Here is an 18,207-nt window from a genome sequence, read left to right as displayed (position 1 = left end):
TTTCTGTAGATTTTTTTTTTTCTGATTATTCTTTTTTTGTACATTTTCATTGTAAAAATACTGTACAGAGTGGTTACAGCTACCTGAGCAAGGTAATGAGTACATTTCCTATCTAGCATCTGATTATTCTCTATGTTGATATTGGCTGTCTCCTATTGCATCCTTGCTCTCTTCAATACTGTTATCTTTTTCCCTAAACTGCCCCTATTAACAAGGATCATTTACTTCCTAAATATTATCTTTGCTTCCTATGCTACTCTTTAAGACATTGGAGAAATGGCAGTGATTGGGGATAATTGTATTTTCACAATGGGTGTTTCTGTCAACTTTGATTGCTTCTGGAGCTAGTCTGCTTCTCCTTAAATTGAGTACAGAGAGAGTCAGAATTGTGATTGTTAGCTGGGTAAAGGTTTTACTAATAAGGCATCCTCACAATCTAGTATCAGTTGAAAGCAATACAATATAGTCACTATCTAGTATAGCTTAAACAATGTAAAAACTCAAACTGAAAATACAAAGCTTGTTGAAAACCACCTACCTAGATCTTAGGCTCAGAAGCATAAATCTAATAGGCAAAAAAACAAGACAACAAGCCTCTCTAAAGAAAGTTAACAATTCCATGGTAAAAGCCTTATGTGATACTGTAGTGGATGATATCTCAAACACTGAGCTCAAAAACATAATGACAGGGATGACATAGTGGTGTCCATGCTGAGCTCTCTGCTTTGGCCATTCTGACAGGTCCATCCTAATTTCTACTATGTAGAGTGAAAAATGTTAAGGGTTGTGAAAGATGAAAAATGGTCTATGAATATGCAGATGAGAGTCTGTGGAGTAACTCATTCAGAAAGAATACCATCTTGCAAAACATCTGTAGGAAGTAGCTAGCTGATCAAGAAATCGCTGTCTTTCTATGGGATAACTGATCCTGTTAGAACCAGATATCAATGTGGTATGATGTTCCACTCTCATGGTGTAAAATGGCACTGGAGGCTTAGTTGCATTGTCTTCCCTCACTTAGCTGACAATGGGCAGCATTTTGGGGTCCAGAGAGCAATATGGTAAATCAGCTTCAGAACCTATTGACCTTTCAAGGGACCTAGGCTTGATAAGAAACTTTTGCAATAGACAAAACTCTAGTTTTTTAAGGGGTCCAGTAGAGTTGTCTAGTTTACTTGGTAATATCTAGTTATTATTTTTCAATTTCATATGAAGAGACTTGAATCTTTCATTCTGCCAGTGAATTACCCTTTCTCTTTGACTTTATGTAATATAGATTCCACACTGTTCCCAAGTAGTCGAATAATAATAGATTCTGTGAAAAACAGCATGGTGATCCGAACTTAAAATGAAACTAAAGCAGGCATGGATAAACATCTGAATAAATTCAAGTATAATACAAAGAAATAGCCAAAACAATTCAATTATATATATATATATATTTATATTTATATTTCAAACCACCTAACAAGGATACAATATGAAAACTGCAACAGAAAAAAAAACCCACAGGAGCACTCTCAGTATAGCCAGGGCAAGTAGGGAAGGTGCAGCCAGACTGCCTATTGGAAGTGATGGCAGCTGTGGCAGGTTGGGCCAGCTCAAATGCAGGCACAAGGCAGCACTCAGCATGAGGTTATATGGCTGGACAGGCTTGCCAGAGGCAATAGGTCAGAGCTGTCTAGGGATGATTCATGCTACTGATACATAAAGAAGATCCTGAACTCAGGGAGCAGCTGCATCTCTCAGGACAGGTGGAACAGCATGTGCTGGACAATCACCAGGGCCATTGGGCACCCTGTTGGCAAGGACACTTACTGCTGATATGCAGTTAGCAGCCCACATGCCAGAACGGCCCACCAGCCTCTTCCACATTAAAACCTGTTCAACAATACCTAGTGCAAACCAAGAATTGTTTAACCTTGGGACTTGTGCAAGAGGAGACCAATTAAGGTTACCAAGGCAGCTACTATCACCAAGTAAGCAGTTCCAGAGGTATTGATGTAGGCAACTCACCTGGCAACATCATGTTGGGGGCCATGAAGTATCTGTGTTGAGGAGCTAGTAAAGGATGCACTGTCACTAGGAGCACATGTCACTTTTAGAACCTTGATATGGACAGTAGTCGAGGCTATTTGGAAGGAGTACAAAAACAGAGTGGACCAGGACAGGCTCTTAGATATGTATGCAAATCAATGACGTGGGCAGAGGCTGTCCAGTGGTCAGGACCAAATGCTAGTCTAGGAGGCAGGCTGTTTGCTAAGTGAACAAAGGTCACTTTATGACATAGGACCTGTCCAGATGTTGGCCCCTAAACATATCCAGCATCCTGATCAGAATCTTCGATGCTTGGCAACAGCTTTTGTTGATTTAAAGATTGCTCATCTAGGTGGGTAATGGCACCTAGAGGCATCTCCATGCCAATGTGATCAAACCTACATTCCTGATACTATATGATGCTGTTCTTTTCTTTGCTCAATTTCATTTGCTTTTTTTCTAGCTCATTTGTGATCACACTTCCATTTTCTAGTCATTTGTAACCCAATCCATCACTATCCAGATTACCTTTAGCCTTAGCAGGAGGTCAGGAGCTAAGTTCAAGAAGACATACAGGGTCAGGACATCCTCTCCTCTCCAGACACTACCAACTCCCAGGACTACTTCAGCTTATAACCTATGAAATGGTTCATGATTTAGTCTCATACAAGGACAACTGTGTCTTATCAAGGACAACAAAGAATAAGTCTCAAAGAGGAATTCCATGTTCTTCAGGCTTTCAGTCTTCCATATCAGTGCATTTTTTCTTCTTGTAATTCTGAATCAAGCTGGAAGTTGTAATCTGAGAGGCCTGGCCCTTTTCCCAAATTGAAAATTATTCAGTCCTTTCTGACTTGTCTGAAATAAGCCCCTCTCCCATCTCATCCAGCCTGGGTATCAGTGCTGAAGTGTCTTCATTGTAGGCATTCTGGAATGAGTCCATGATGTGGCAGAAATATCCAATAAAATTCTGCAGTAGAGGTTAAGAATGTCTGCATTGGGACATGGACAAAGTACAGGAGTTGTGAGCCAAACACTTAGAAGCAAAGCCTCCATTTTGGTGTAGATCTACCACTTTATTTTCTGTGCCACATCAAATCCTCCTAGAAGACCTTAGGACGCTCCACAGAAAGTATATGTCACTTGTCAAAAACTCCTTTACCTAGAGTTAAGAGGGAGTTCAAACGTTGAGCCCATGGCTTCACCACCTATGTGCAAGTGTTCCAAGTGAGCACAGAGTGGCTGATCTGACATGCTGCACATCAGGAAGTTTAGGCAAGATTCAAAACACTGAAATTGTTCACACGATTTTCTGGCCACAATGGACTTAAGCTGCGGAAATGTGCTGAATTTGATGCCATATCCAGAAAGAAGGCACTCAGGCATGGCAATGGAATCTCCATGCACACTGACAGCTTCTTCAGGGAATATCAGAATGTTGTTCAAGTAAAGAAATTTGTCCTCTAGGACCAGTTCATCAGCCTCCACCTGGAAAAAGGCCTCAAACATTGCAGTGACCCACGTGCCACTGGATTTAATGTGGTTTAATTTTATCTTAAGTCTCATCATACAGTGTCCTAAAAAGAAAACGGAAAGTTTTCTTTTAAACATGAAATTGACTATTACTAGTTTTAGGAGTCGATGATAACTTCAAATAGCCTTAAGTTATTTCAGGACTGCTTTGTTTTATTATGTAATGGGCTTGGGTATTAAATAAATATTCATTCATACATGGTCCTAATGCTTTTCTTACAATTTCATTTAAAAGTAAGGTCTTTTATGCATTTAACTTTTATGAGCTTTGTGAATGCTCTAAACCACTTTTCAACCAATATCACATACACTTTTGCATTTAATCTTAAGAAATACTTTTGCATTTTGTATTCAAACTCAGGATATTCAATCAAATGTCACTGATGGGGAATTTATTTCTTAGGGAAAATTTGTTCAAATATGAAGAAAAGGAAATTAATGATTGATTAGGGTACATTTATAAGAGGTAAAACTTAAATTGCCTAAATTTTGATTTTATATCTTATTAATATGTCCCTTGACATCTAGCTATTTAGAGTACTGACTGTTTACAAACCCAGAATTTAGGCATCTACCTGTGACACTATTTTGAAGAAGTTAGGAACATTTGAGTTACTATTCCATAGAGTTCATTTTACAGGGGAACTGTGTCCTTTGTATCATTTTGTTGCATTAATTATGCACCCTGATCTTGTGATAACCTGTACTTAAATATTTCATGCTACTTTCAACTCACAATTAATGAAGGGCTTTTTAAAATTAATATATATATATATATATCAATTGTATAAAGATTTTATTGCAAAATTTATTTTAAAAAATTACTTTATTGTTGTTTTGGAAGTATATACAGTGGGGTTATCTTTACATACATCAAGTATTAAGTACATTTCCTTTCACATAGTGTCATCTGTTCCCTCATTCTCTCCCATTCCTTTCCTTCCTTTTCTACCCATGAGTTGCATAGTTCATTTTCATCAATGACCAGTATAGCCAGTGTGCTCCACTGCTGCATTTTTCTTCATTTTTCCTCCAATATTGTGTCCTCCTCCTCCTCCCGCTGATGTGCACGTGAATACACCATATTTGAGATAAAGAATACATTTTCATAAAAATTGTAATAGCAAATTAAGATAAAATCCTGCATTTCTGTATCTTTGGAGTTTGTTTCAGTATGTATATTATTTTTATACATGTTAAAAGGTGCTTGGGTATTGCACCTTTGTGATTCTCTCCTAGGACTATCTTCTTGGTCTCATTATAGGTGGGTATCTAGAAATTCTGTGCAATTTGTCATATCCCAGTGTGTTTTAAGCCTAACATCTGCATATGAGGGAAATCATGAATTTATATCTTTCTGATCTTGGCTTGTCTTACTTAACATGATTTGTTAAGGCAAAGAGCATAGTTAGCAAGATCAACAGAAAGCCCACGGACTGGGAAAAGATTTTTACTAGCCATACAACGAAAAAGGGTCTCATACCTTAAATATACTTAGAACTCAAAAAATGAAATCCCCCAACAACAAATCCTCAAAGAAACAACTGTCTGATTAACAAATGGGCTATAGACTTGAAGAGAGACTTCTCTGAAGTGGAAATAAGAATGGCCAATAGACATATGAAGAAACGCTAAACCTCTCTAGCCATAAAAGAAATGAAAATCAAGACAATGCTGAGATTCCACCTCACTCCAGCTAGAATGGCTATAATCAAGAAATCTAGTAACAACATATGCTAGAGGGGATGCGACCCAAACACAACCCTACTGCATTGTTGGTGGGAGTGTAAACTTGTTCAACCACTCTTCAAAGCAGTATGGACGTTCCTCAAAATAGGAGAGCTCCCTTATGACCCAGCAATCCCACTTTTGGGCATTTATCCAAATGATCACAAACAAGGTCATACCAAAGCTACCATCACAACCATGTTTATCACACAACCATGTTTATTTACTATAGCTAAGATATGGAACCAAACCAGATGCCCCTCAATAGATGTATGGATCAAGAAAATGTGGTAATATATATATATATATATATATATGTATATATATATATATATATATATGTATATAATGGAATTATATGCTTCCATCAGAAAGAATGACACTGGCTCTTTTGTTAGGAAATGGAAAGACTTGGAAAAAATTATATTGAGTGAAGTAAGTCAGGCCTAAAAAACATAGGTTCCATGGTTTCCCTTGTTTGCAGTGACTAGTACATGTCTAGGACAAGCAGAGAAGGTCAAAGGCCATGGACATACAACCACATGAGATAATGTTAAGCAAAATATACCCCAAGACAGGGACACAGAGGGTTTTTTTTCTCTTTCTTGCTAGTGTTTTTAATGTATTTACAAAACACTATGTGATTCTTTTGTTTCTATGTAGGTTCTTCCCCAATTGTATAACCCCTGTTTTCACTGGATTTGATGCCTGTGTTCTGCATCATGTATATACATTTTTGTAATTTGGGAAGGGGAAGGGATACTGCAGAACGCTTAAATGGGAATGCAGGCTGACCCATTGTGATGACGATATGTATAGGACACTATATTGAAAACGAATGTTACAATGTTGGGGGAGGGGTGGGATGAATTAGGGAGGGGGTAAGGGAAGTGATGGTAGGGGGAAAATAAAGGAGGAGGTAACAATGGTTGCTATGAAATGTACTCATTACCCTACTCATGTAACTGTAACCCTTCTGTACAACATTTTTACAATAAAAAAGATTTGTTCCATTGTTAGTTCCTTGAAGATTTATGCTCACTATTCGATGGTAACAAAATTATTTGATTGCTAAATGTTATGAAATATTTAGCATTATTCATAACATTGAAATCATCTTAAATGATATTAGTTTCTTCTCAGAGCTCTCTTTTTGCATTTTAATGTATTTCTGATCACTGGCACTCATACATCACGAGATGATTGTGTATAGCTTGGTGAAAAGCTTTGACTCCTATTTCTTTCTTTCTCTCTCTTTTTTTTTTTGTCGGTCGTGGGACTTGAACTCCGCCTAGGCTCTGTCTCTCAGCTCTTCAGCTCAAGGCTCTCAGCTGAGTAGCTAGGGTTATAGGCATGAGCCAATGGTGCCCGGCTTAGCCTCTTATTTCAAACGTTAACTATCCACTGTTTAAATAGGGATACAGATGGACCCACTGCAAAAATGAGAACTACAAGATGTTATATCGAAAAATGAGCTTTACAACTTTTGCGGGGGTGGGGGTTTCGGGGAAGGGGGTTAGGAGGGCAGGTTTGGTAAGGGGAAACAAAGGGGGAGGCAACAATGCTTGACAAAAAATGTACTCATTACCTTGCTCATGTAATTGTAACTCCTCTATATGGTATTTTCACAATAAAACAATTTTTTTAATAAAAATTTAAAAAAGTTAACTATCCATCATGCTTCCTGAGTCTTTCACCAGGATCTTGGATAGAATAAAATGAGTGCTTTGAAATTCCCCTTCTAGAAATTCATGGACATTGCTTACCAGCTAATAAATTATTACCAGCTAATGAATTAAAATCATCTTTGTAAATGAGCTTGACTAGTATTTGTTATGAAGGGATATGTAAAATTCTGAACAATAGTGGTCTTACTTGGTCTTGTAACCATGTGTTTCATGCAAGCTTATCTTAAATCATTTTTCTCTCTACATGACTAGGTATCCTGGCCCCTGGTTTTAGACATTTCTCTAGGATAGTAAAATAGAACATGTGCACCAGCTACCAACCTAAACGTATTTTCAAGGTACATAAGTATGGGTTGCTACAATGTCCAACCACAAATAAGACTCTGGGAAAAAAGGTACAGAACCTTCTTCAGAACTCATGATGGAAAAGTTCTTTGCTGGTCAGCTTATGGATCTTTGGTGTTAAAAGGGTGGAATAGAAACCAAATCTTTAGAATACATGCACAAGTTTATGTTGCAGGAGGTGAGAGTTGTTTTCTAGAGGGGCATTTCTCATTCCTGTCCTTGTGCTGTAATTAAAGATAGTGTTGAAATCATTTCCCTTAATCTCTAGAAATCTAATTGACTATTTGTAGTACTCAGCCATTCTCTAAGTGCTGCAAGCTAATTTCTATGACTAAAATTCTGTTTCTGAAATCTAGTCCTTCAGTGATCCAGGAATATCTTTTTCTTGGCCCTACTTGTGTTTTTCTTTTGTAATATACCTGTTCATGTACCAGACATACTAACATAAACTGTTTTGATTTCAAGGAAAATTGATGTTGACTTCGTAGGACCAAAGTTGTGACCTTTTATATTTCATTAAAGAGAGTAGCTGAAAACAGACATTGACCAGAGTGGTTTGCAGAAAAGAAATCTTCAGTCGTGGTAGCTTGTCTGGTGCCTTTGTTTTAGGTATGAGGGTTACACTGTGAAAACAATTTGAAATCAAACTCCATCATTAGAAAGGTTTCGATAAGTTGTGAAGCCCACGGACTGAGTCAGTGGTTAGGAACAGGAGAGCCTGTTAGTGCATCCTGCCCATGACATTTATATAGAAGGGTTCCTACAGACATGTATCATCAGTGTAGAAGTGAAGAAATGGCAATTAAGTGAGTCAAGGCCATAGATATTGTAAGTAAACTGTTACTTGTTTTTAGTTTCATTCCACAGGGCACTATTGCTCTCTAGACAACACAGAGCTCATACTTCTAGAAAGTTAATAGCTAAACAAGCCCACTAAATTAACTTCTTTCTCAATTGAGCGATGAAACATAAATTAGTTATTCTTAGCCTCTTCCAAAGAGGGAGGTTAGGCCCAGAATTTGGCCATACCTCTGTTTGGTTACTGAGAAAGTATTTAGAAAGAATTTTCATGTAATAAGGGGACTAATGTCATTACTTAGACCAACTGATATATGGTGCTTGTGAAATTCAGCCATTGGAAATGTTTTGGAAATGGTCTAGAATTTAATATTTCTATCGTTCTTAAGTGCTTATTTCCAGTGCTAGATTAGAGTCAAGGTAACACATGAAGCATGGAGAGTGATGTCAGTGTACATAGCTGAATCTAGTTAAAGGATAGTTTTACAGGAACTTATGGGCATGTTTGGTAAACATGAAATTTGAAGTTAAAAAATAGTAAGCCCTATCCTTTGTGGTAAGAATCTAGTGTTTTTAAATCAGCATGAGGAAGTATTACTGTAAGGTATCAACACAAAGAAAATAAAGTCTGTGAAGCTGGGGGCTCCTTGAATAAAATAGGAAGTCAAAAGAATATTCTTGAAGTGTTCATTAAGATCCCATGAAATGGTTTTGCATGACTATCTTGCCCTCCTTCAATAATTCAGCCAATATGTATGGAATTATGCTGTAATATAGAGCACAGCAAGGGTATTTAGTAACTCACCATGTAGCTTATGTATTGAAATGAGTAGTGAGAGTGAATGTAAAAGCCAGTGTTAACTGGGTAGATGGATTATGAGTGTTCTCTTAAGAAAGGGGATCAAAATTGATAGTGATTTTTTTCCACCAAAAGCTACAATTAGTTTGCATGGTTTTATACACACTGATCTCTTTATTGCTTGCTGTAAAATATCATTATTATTATTTGCTTTTTCAGGCTAAAAAAAAACACTCATCCTGGTTTTCAAGCGATTCTATGAAAATCAAAGATATAATAAACTGTTACAACTATTTTTCACAAACTCTCTTCCAGACCATTTTATAAATCAATTTAAAAATAATTATGAACCAAGTTGGCTGTCTGTCATTCTAACTGGTTGTCCAATTTGTGGTGTTCTGTTTTCACACATGTCAAGAATGCTGAGAAAAGCCAGCTACAGGTGGTTCACACCTATAAACATACCTACAGGAGGCTGAAATCTGAGGATTGCGTTTCAAAGATAGCCCAGTCAGGAAAGTCCATGAGACTCTTATCTCCAATTAACCATCAGAAAATTAGAAGTGGAGCTGTGGCTTAAGTGGGAGAGTGCTAGCCCTAAGCAGAAAAGCTCAGGGATAATGAACAGGCCCTGAGTTCAAACCCCACAAGTGACAAAAAAATGCTGAGAAGGATCTCACAAAGAGAAAGAAGCCAGATGAAAGAATAAAAATACCACCAGGCACTGAGCATACAGTCTGGTAAAAAAAATTAAAGCTGATAAATTGGTAGTAAATCAGACAGAAACCATTTTCCAATTATGTTTAAAGTGAAATACATTATTTTCATTGGTTTTAACTAGAACCAACCTTATTCTTGCCAAACGAGCCAGCTTACTTTTCAGTTTATGGTAGAATAATGCATTTACCTCATAGTTAGAAATAGTGTGGCATTCAAGCTCATGAGGCTCTTAAAATGTAATAAATGTGTCCTAATATTTCACTTATAAAATGCTTTGCTATAATTTACCATTGTGCTATTGAAAAACAAAAAATAGAAAATGACTTTGCATAGGTTCAAAATACAAGAATGCATTTGAAATGATTAAGTAGAGACTAAAGCAGCTGTGACAAAATGGAAGAATTGCAGGTAGAAGAAAAGAACAAAAAGGAACCTGTCTGCACTCTCAACAAAGAATATCGCTCTATTGTCTTCATGGATGCCAAGTGAGAAACACAAGGGACACCAGTGGCCCTTGGTTACGTCAGACCTTTATCATGCAAGGGTACAAACTGACATTACCCTCTCTAAAACCTCAACAAACAATGGTCCCAGGGCAGACCCATGATTGACAAGAACCAGTGCTACCTCATGTCCCTTCTGTCTATTCTTCCCAAGCCCTCCCTCTTCCCCCAACCAGTGGACAAGCCTACTCCTACTCAAAGGTCAACAAACAAAATTGAGAATGGGTAAGGAGTTTATCACACACAGACCCAAAATACTCATTGCAAAATGAGGTAAATCTCAGACAAGTACAGAGGGGAAGGAACACATAGCCTTCATCCCTGCACAGTCAGGAAAGGTCACAGGATGCTCTCAGTTTTAGAAAGAGAGGGAGGACCATGGGGGACTGAGGTGGCTGCTGGCATTACTCAGTCCACACCTGATGAGCACAGATGGATATTGCCCACCCACAGAGCCACAAATCAGCTCAAGGCAATGACTCTCAGGGCATCAGAAAGCTGCACTTTCTCCAAGTCTAGCCTAGACCTTCCTTACAGTGCTTAGCCAATCTCTGGCCTCTGAATGTTTCTGGGACAACTCCCCCTCTTAGGCAATTTTTTTTGTCCGTTGTGGGGCTTGAACTCTGGGCCTGGGTGCTGTCCTTGCACTCTTCAGCTCAAGGCGAGCATTCTACCTAGAGCCACAGGGCCACTTCCCCCTTGTAGACAATTTTGAGGCCACACCAAACCTCTCACTACTGCCCATAGGAAAATAAACCACATTAAAGGCAAAGATCCCAAAATACCACAGGCCAATTTTCTTCCACTCACTCCACTCACAAAATCCATGCTTTCAATGGGGTTGTCATGTATACTTCTCTGCAAGGTTTCTGACTGCCATATGGACAAGAGGGCCTTGGTGTCTGGGCTCATGCCGGTAGAAGGTAGTCTACCCTGTTGGAATCCTGGCAACACTGCAAAGTCATATCTGATTAAGAACCTTCCCTGGTCCTCTTTCACTTAGCCTTCACAGATCCTCAGGCTGGAAGCCAGTCCTAGGACACAGAATGGGTCTCCACTATTTAGGCTAGAAGCACAACCGGAAAGGGTGTGCCATCATCTTCTATCTCCTTCTTTTCAGAGCAAACCCTCCTCCATTGATGCTGCTGAGGTGACATCTTCTCCTACATCCCTGGACTTGCCTCTACAGCTGCTGAAAGTCCTTACTTGTTGCCAGGTGTTCTATAATGAGAATCTAAGCCTCAGTATCCACCTATTTGGTAGCAAAAGCAACTCTTTCAAGCTTTCGTTTACTTCACAAAATATATAATGGTTGAGCAGACTGTCTTTGGTCCACACTTATAATCCTAGTTGATCAGGAAGCTGAAATCTGGAGGATTAAGGTTGAAACCAAGTAGGACAGAAAAATCTAAGACAATCCATCTCAGTAACCAACATGTGACTAAATGTCATGTCACTACATGGGACTTGATTGGCAGAGTACCAGATTTGTGCTAGTAAACTCAGCAAGTGTGAGGCCGTGAGCTCAAGCCCCATCACAAAATAGACATAATGGCAGGAAAACTAATTTTTAGTGTTTGGCAAATAGAACTACATTCTAGAAAAGAAGGCATAAATAAAAACCTCAGCTATATCTAAATAATTGTTAAATACACTAATATCTGATTATGATGCTCTCACACACTTACAATAGAAGCATTCTTTTAACATCCAGACACTATTTCAAAAGAAAAAAACTGACTTGAGAAGGTAAATTATCAGATAGTGATCATCTTTCCTGTAATCATAATACAAATGAATGTGACAAGAGAATATGAGATTTTTTTGACCTTGGAGAAATCACAGGGAAACATTCTAGGACACAAACACTTGTTTTTCCAGCAGGATAATTATTTTTTTACCCTCTTTCATGAATTATATTCCTGCTTCATTAAAAATTTTCACTAGTCCCAATTCATATTACTTATCTGAATATCAATTTCACTTTTTAAAAATTCTTCTAATTTATAACTTGACTTCAATATATATTTAATAGTTATGTTGTTAGTCCTGCCCCCGGAAACATGTAACCATCTTGGTTGGATTTTCATTTTGAGATTAGCACCTCCCTTTGGGAAGGTGGCTCAGTAGTAGAGTGCTTGCCTTGCATGCATGAGGCCCTTGGTTCAATTCCTTACCACCACATAAGCAGTAAAAGCCAAAAGTGGTGCTGTGGCTCAAGTGGTAGAGCACTAGCCTTGAGCTGAAGAGCTGAGAGACAATGCCCAGGCCCGGAGTTCAGGCCCCACGATGGACAAAAAATAATTCTATTTTATTCCCTTGATCTTCATGTACATGGTAATTAAGAGACAGTGTAAGACAATCTCATATTTCACTCTTCCACATGATGTGCTTTATGGCTTTTCTGGGTTTTCTTTCATTTAAAACTCAGTAGTATTTTACAGCTACATTCCTCACTACCTTCAACACTGAATCATTTATATGATTTTTGTGTTGTGTGCTGTTGTGATTAATTTATGATTTCTGAATTTTTTTATTTTCTTCTTTTATACTTCAGTTGTTACGACCTATTTTATAGTAGTTTTTCATTCAGAATTATTCTATTACTTCTCTTTCTAAAGTACTCTTTTTTTTATCTCTTTAATCACAGTAGTTTTATTTCTAATAATTACCATTTTATTTTATTCTGTAATTAAAATTACTTCTATCACTTGTGCAAAACACTAAGCTCATCCCATTCCTGGTTCTATAAGGCTCTCTTTGTTGATAATTTCCTCGTGAGTTCAGAGTTTTCCTGAAAATTCTTAATTTTATCAATAGCTTTCATCTATATTCTGCCATAAGGCAGATTACTCCCAAGAGATTATTTCAAATTTACATATTTTTTCTTATTTTGTACTTTTGTGGGACTTAAATTTATCATTGAATTTTTGTTTTTTGTCTGTTGTGGGGCTTGTACTCTGGGCCCAGGTGTTGTCCCTAAGCTCTTCCACTCAAGGTGAACACTCTACCACTTGAGCCACAGCACCACTTCTGGTTCTCTGGTACTTTATTGGAGATAAGAGTCTCATGGAGTTTCCTAAGCAGGCTGGCTTTAAACTATAATCCCCAGATCACAGCCTCCTTAGTAGCTAGGATTACAGGCACAAGCCACAGGTGCCTGGCCTTATCATTCCATTTTGAACAGTCTAATTAAGTGGAAATGATGATTAAATGCTTTGCAATCTATATTACTGATTACTGTAGTTTTATTGTCCAACTCTCACAATTCATATAATGTACCTAAAGTGCAAAACTTGAAGCGCAAACCATTCTGACCAATAAGGTGCCGTCTAGGGAATGAGCCAGATTTCCAGATGAAAAGAATTTAGGAGTCAGACGCTGGTGGTTCAGGCCTGTCATGCCAGCTATTCAAGAGACTGAGAACTAAGGATCGAGGTTCGAAGACAGCCCTGGGAAGAAAGTCTTGATACTCTTATTTCCAATTAGCCACTAGAAAACTGGAAATAGTGCTGTGGTTCAAAGTAGTATAGCACAAGCCTTGAGCAATAAAGCTCAGTGACCACATCCAGGCTGTGAGTTCAAGCCACACCACTGACAAAAAGAAAACAAACCCCCCCCCCAAAAAAAAAAAAAACGGAAAAAATGGAAGTAGCGCTGCAGCACGGTGGCATAAGTCTCAGGGCACTAGTGGCAGAGCACAAGCTAGCCTTGATTGCAAAAACTCAGGGACCTTACACATACCCAGAGCTTGAGTACTAAAGTTGGAATTCCTTCCCCCACCCACCCTACCTCAGCCGCCTCCTACCCCCTACCAAAAAAAGGAAAAAGGATAGGAGTGGATAGAATCTATGTCAATTATGCCAATTACTACCAATCAGAGCATAGACTGCCCATAGAGTCTTGTCCAATCAGAGCATAGACTGCATATAAGTAGAGTCCATGCGTAATTATTGACGCCATTTTGTTCTTGCGTGTGAGTCACTTTGAGACACGGTGGTTTCTTCTAGAAGTCACAGTAATGTTGGTTTACTTCTATATTTAATCATTTAGTAGTTACCGGTAGTTGCCTGTTTGTTTGGCTTCCTAGAGATGGATAATATGAAATTAGTGGTATATTGTAATAGTCCGGAAAGCATTGAATTTGGTAGTATGGGTTTCTAGGCTACGTTTGGCCTTGGCGTTGTGCTCTGTGTTACTATGCAACTACTCTAATGTTTGGTTTATATCAGTGTTGGCTATGGTCACTTCTGTTTTGTGGTTTGTGGTTTTATAGCTTGGTGTTTATACTTTAAAAAAAAAAACCAAGGTATTATGATGCCAGGCACCAATGGCTATAATACTAACTCCTTAGGAGGCTGAGATCTGAGGATTTCTGTTCAAAACCAGCCCAGACAGGAAAGTCCGTGAGACTTCATCTCCAACTACCAAAAACCAGAATTGGAGTTGTAGCTCCTATAGCAGAGTGTCAGCCCTCAGTGAAAAAGCTTACTGGACAGTGTGCAGGCCCTGAGTTCAGGCCCCAGTACTGGTTTTAACAAATGAACAAATGTGGTGGCTCAGTCTAGAATCTTGGCACTTACATGCCTGTGTGGCTTGGTGGTGGACGGGGAGATCGGGGGGAGGAGGGCAGGTGCTGAGACAGGAAATTCACAAGTTGAAGCTGAACCTTTGCCACCTAATAAGACTTTGTCTCAAGAGTGCTGGGAAAGCCTAGTGGCTTCCAGAGAACTGGGTTCAATTACAATACTATAATGTTAGTACTGCCATGTTCCTGTTTAAATCTTAGTTTTGATTCTAGGAAGTTTGTTATCTTTTATCTGGAAAGGAGAAAAAGCCTACTTGGAGACATCTTATGAGCGAATAAGACAATGAATAGCCGCTTATTTGTCTCTGAGGTTTTGTGGATTTGCCTTTTTTAAAATACCATTTGTGGGGTTAAATTTTGTCTTGAGTCATCTCATATATCAAAATAAAGAGAAAAAGAAAAGTTTCCTTTTAAAAATTGAAAGTGACTGTTGATACAGGAATTATCCAATGATAGTTTAAAATAGCCTTAAAATATCTTTAGGTTGTTTTACTTTGTTATGTGATATGCTTTTGTATTTAATATTGTATTCAATCATATATAGTACTGACACCATTTTGCCACTTGAACAATTCCACTTCCGGCTGTACTTCTTGCCCAGGCTGGCATTGAACTTTCATCCACAGATTTCAGCCTCTTGAGCAGTGAGGATTACAGGAGTGAGCTACCTGCACCTGGTGGTAAATAGTTTTTGAAACTGGAACACAGCAGTTGCACAGGGCTAATTAGGAAATAAAATAACAAAAATGCTACTCCTTCCTCATTTGTTAGGTCTTTAGCGACACCCTTCTGGCGACTCAGCTTCTTACATATTTGGCAATATTCTTCCCCAAATGATTCAAATACAATATTTTTTTATTTTTTTATGGATAGGCTCTTCCTCCAAATATCTGTGTTCAAGATATCCTCTTATCTCATCTTCCCAGATGGGATTACAGGTATACCCTTAGCTCCCATAGTTTATTCTTGTTTAGAGCTTGATATATATATATATATATATATATATATATATATATATATATATATACACACATATATACACATATGCATATATACATGTATATATACATATATGCTTATATATTATATATGATCTGATATCTTTATGGTATGCCTATGATTATGGTATACATGTTGATGGAATATTTGAAATATTATCCTAGTAAACTATTTAAGAAAGTTCAATTATTATTAAGATGGAAAATGCATTTGTATTTGTTTCTATGATATTCAGAGTGTTGAGGTACTATAACATTAGCTTTACACATCCCAAATTTTAAAGCAGATTGTTACATCTAACTGAAATATAGGTCTAGGCATCAAGCTTAAAGGCACTTTTACTGAATCTACTTGAAACATGGAGTTCTAAAAAGGTAGTATCACAATGAGCACATATACAAAAGACTATGAGTAAGTGTAATGTATATTCCATCATTAGTTATTTAAAATCTGCATTCAGTATAACATAACAGCCTTATTTAATGGCTGGATTATTTTAATTTTTGGAATTATGCTGTTGAAAATATTTTAAATGATATTAGCTTGTTCTCATGGTAATGCACTTGCAATTATTGTATTTCTGATTACTGCCATGAGTATATCATAAGATGTTGTTGCATAGTCTAGTGAACAGCTCAGCTTGAGTTTTCACCAGGATCTTGAAGAGAACAAAATTTATTACTTTGAAACACATTTTAGAAATTAATGGGCACTGCTTACTAGTTAATAAATAGTAATGCTTCTTTGGCTAAAATAAGATGAAGTAGCCAGGTGCCAATGGCTCGTGCTTTTAATCCTAGTTACTCTAGGGGCTGGGATTTGAGGGTCATGGTTAAAAGCTAGCTCAGGCAGGAAAACCCATGGGACTCTTATCTCCAAGTAACTACCAACAAAGCTGGAAGTGGAGATGTGACTCAAATGGTAGAGTGCTGTTCTTGAGCAAAAATGTTCAAGGATAGTGCCCAGGCCCCAAGTTCAAGCCCCAGGACCAGTGTGCAAGCATGCATCATGTGCATGCATGCAAGTGCGTGTGAGCACACATACGGATGAATTATGATTTGTTTAGAAAAATGGTCACACTTCTGATCAGTAGGCTTATTTGATCTTGTTACCACAAGTTTAACATAGTTTTGGTGCTATCTTTTATTCTACAATGGTAACCTCTAGAGTAGTGAGGATTGTATTCACGATCCATCAGCGTCTGACTAGTTCATCTTATTTTAACCCAGGAGGCATTACTATTTATTAGCTAGCAAACAGTATCCATAAATTTCTAATGATGGTCCCATCATGCATTTTCAGAAGTTCCTCATAATAAGGAAATAGGATGTGCGCCTGACCTACTCAACTAAATGTATTTCTAAGGTACATAATTTCCCTTCAGTGATGCTTGGCTATCTATCCACAATTAAGCCCCATGGCAGATTTGCACAGAAACTCCTCAAAACTTGTGATGGAAAAATCTGTACTGGCCAGGCTATGAACTTTTAATGTGAAGGGGGTAGAACAGGAGACTAAATTTAATATCATCTAGATAAATTCAGGGCCTTTTCTAGTAATGAGAGGAATTTTCAAGAGTGTCAGTCCCCACTGCTGTACTTGGTGCCATCACTGAGGATTTTGTTGAAACTCCTTTTCTTAGTCTGTAGAGATCCAGACTACCAAGAATGTCAGGGATACTAGCTGAGAAACAGGCTAATACCCCAATAGAGACCTTGTTGCTAAAACTGGTTCCGTTAATCAGACAGGAGCTTCCTTTTTTAGTCTTATTTCTGTTACTATGGATGTCATCATTACAAACACATTGATACTAGTGTTTAGATTTTGAAAGTGAGTGAGTTTCACATATTAACACCAAAATTCTGATCTTTGTATTTTAGGAAAACCAGTAGCTGACAGTAGAAATTCTGACCAGAGTGGATTACAGAAAACTAACTTAAGGAATTGTGATAGTGTGGCATTGGTGCTTGAGTGCCTTTTTAAAGTATGAAAATAAAGCTCTAATGATTATTTCAAAACCAGATGTATCATTAAAAAGTTTAAATAAGGTATGGAACCCACTATGCATGTCATTTATTTGAAAGGGTCTCCAAGATTTACACCAGTAATGAAATACAAAAGGTCATTGGTTTTCTTGTCTATTGGAAAAGTGGAACTAGAGATATTTAGAAAATTCTGAGACACATTTAATAGAGCTGTTCCAGCCAAGTTCCTTCATCAAGTGGTATTATGATAGTTTTTATTCACTTGTTAATCTAAACAAAAGTATGAAAAGTCACCATATTTGCATTATTTCTTTATGGTCCCCCATTCTTTCCCACTACCCCTCTCAGTCACCTTGGTTCTATTTCAGGGATTTGGGGAAGAATTAGTGACTTTTGCAAGATATTTTTTGTTAAGTACTGGCATTTAAAAATAGTCATAGCCAGGGGTTTTCTAAAGGGTAAGTCTGTATTTGAGTGGATTGCC

General features: G+C 37.8%; 1 pseudogene; it reads right to left on the bottom strand.

Moving 5' to 3' along the window:
- Positions 1 to 2,776: 2,776 nt before the first annotated feature.
- Positions 2,777 to 3,546, bottom strand: LOC122098634 (annotated as a pseudogene).
- Positions 3,547 to 18,207: the final 14,661 nt, after the last annotated feature.

Source organism: Dipodomys spectabilis, unplaced genomic scaffold, assembly GCF_019054845.1.
Source record: "Dipodomys spectabilis isolate Male_0828 unplaced genomic scaffold, ASM1905484v1 ptg000482l, whole genome shotgun sequence".
Taxonomy (NCBI): domain Eukaryota; kingdom Metazoa; phylum Chordata; class Mammalia; order Rodentia; family Heteromyidae; genus Dipodomys; species Dipodomys spectabilis.
This window is presented reverse-complemented; position numbering and strand designations above follow the sequence as displayed.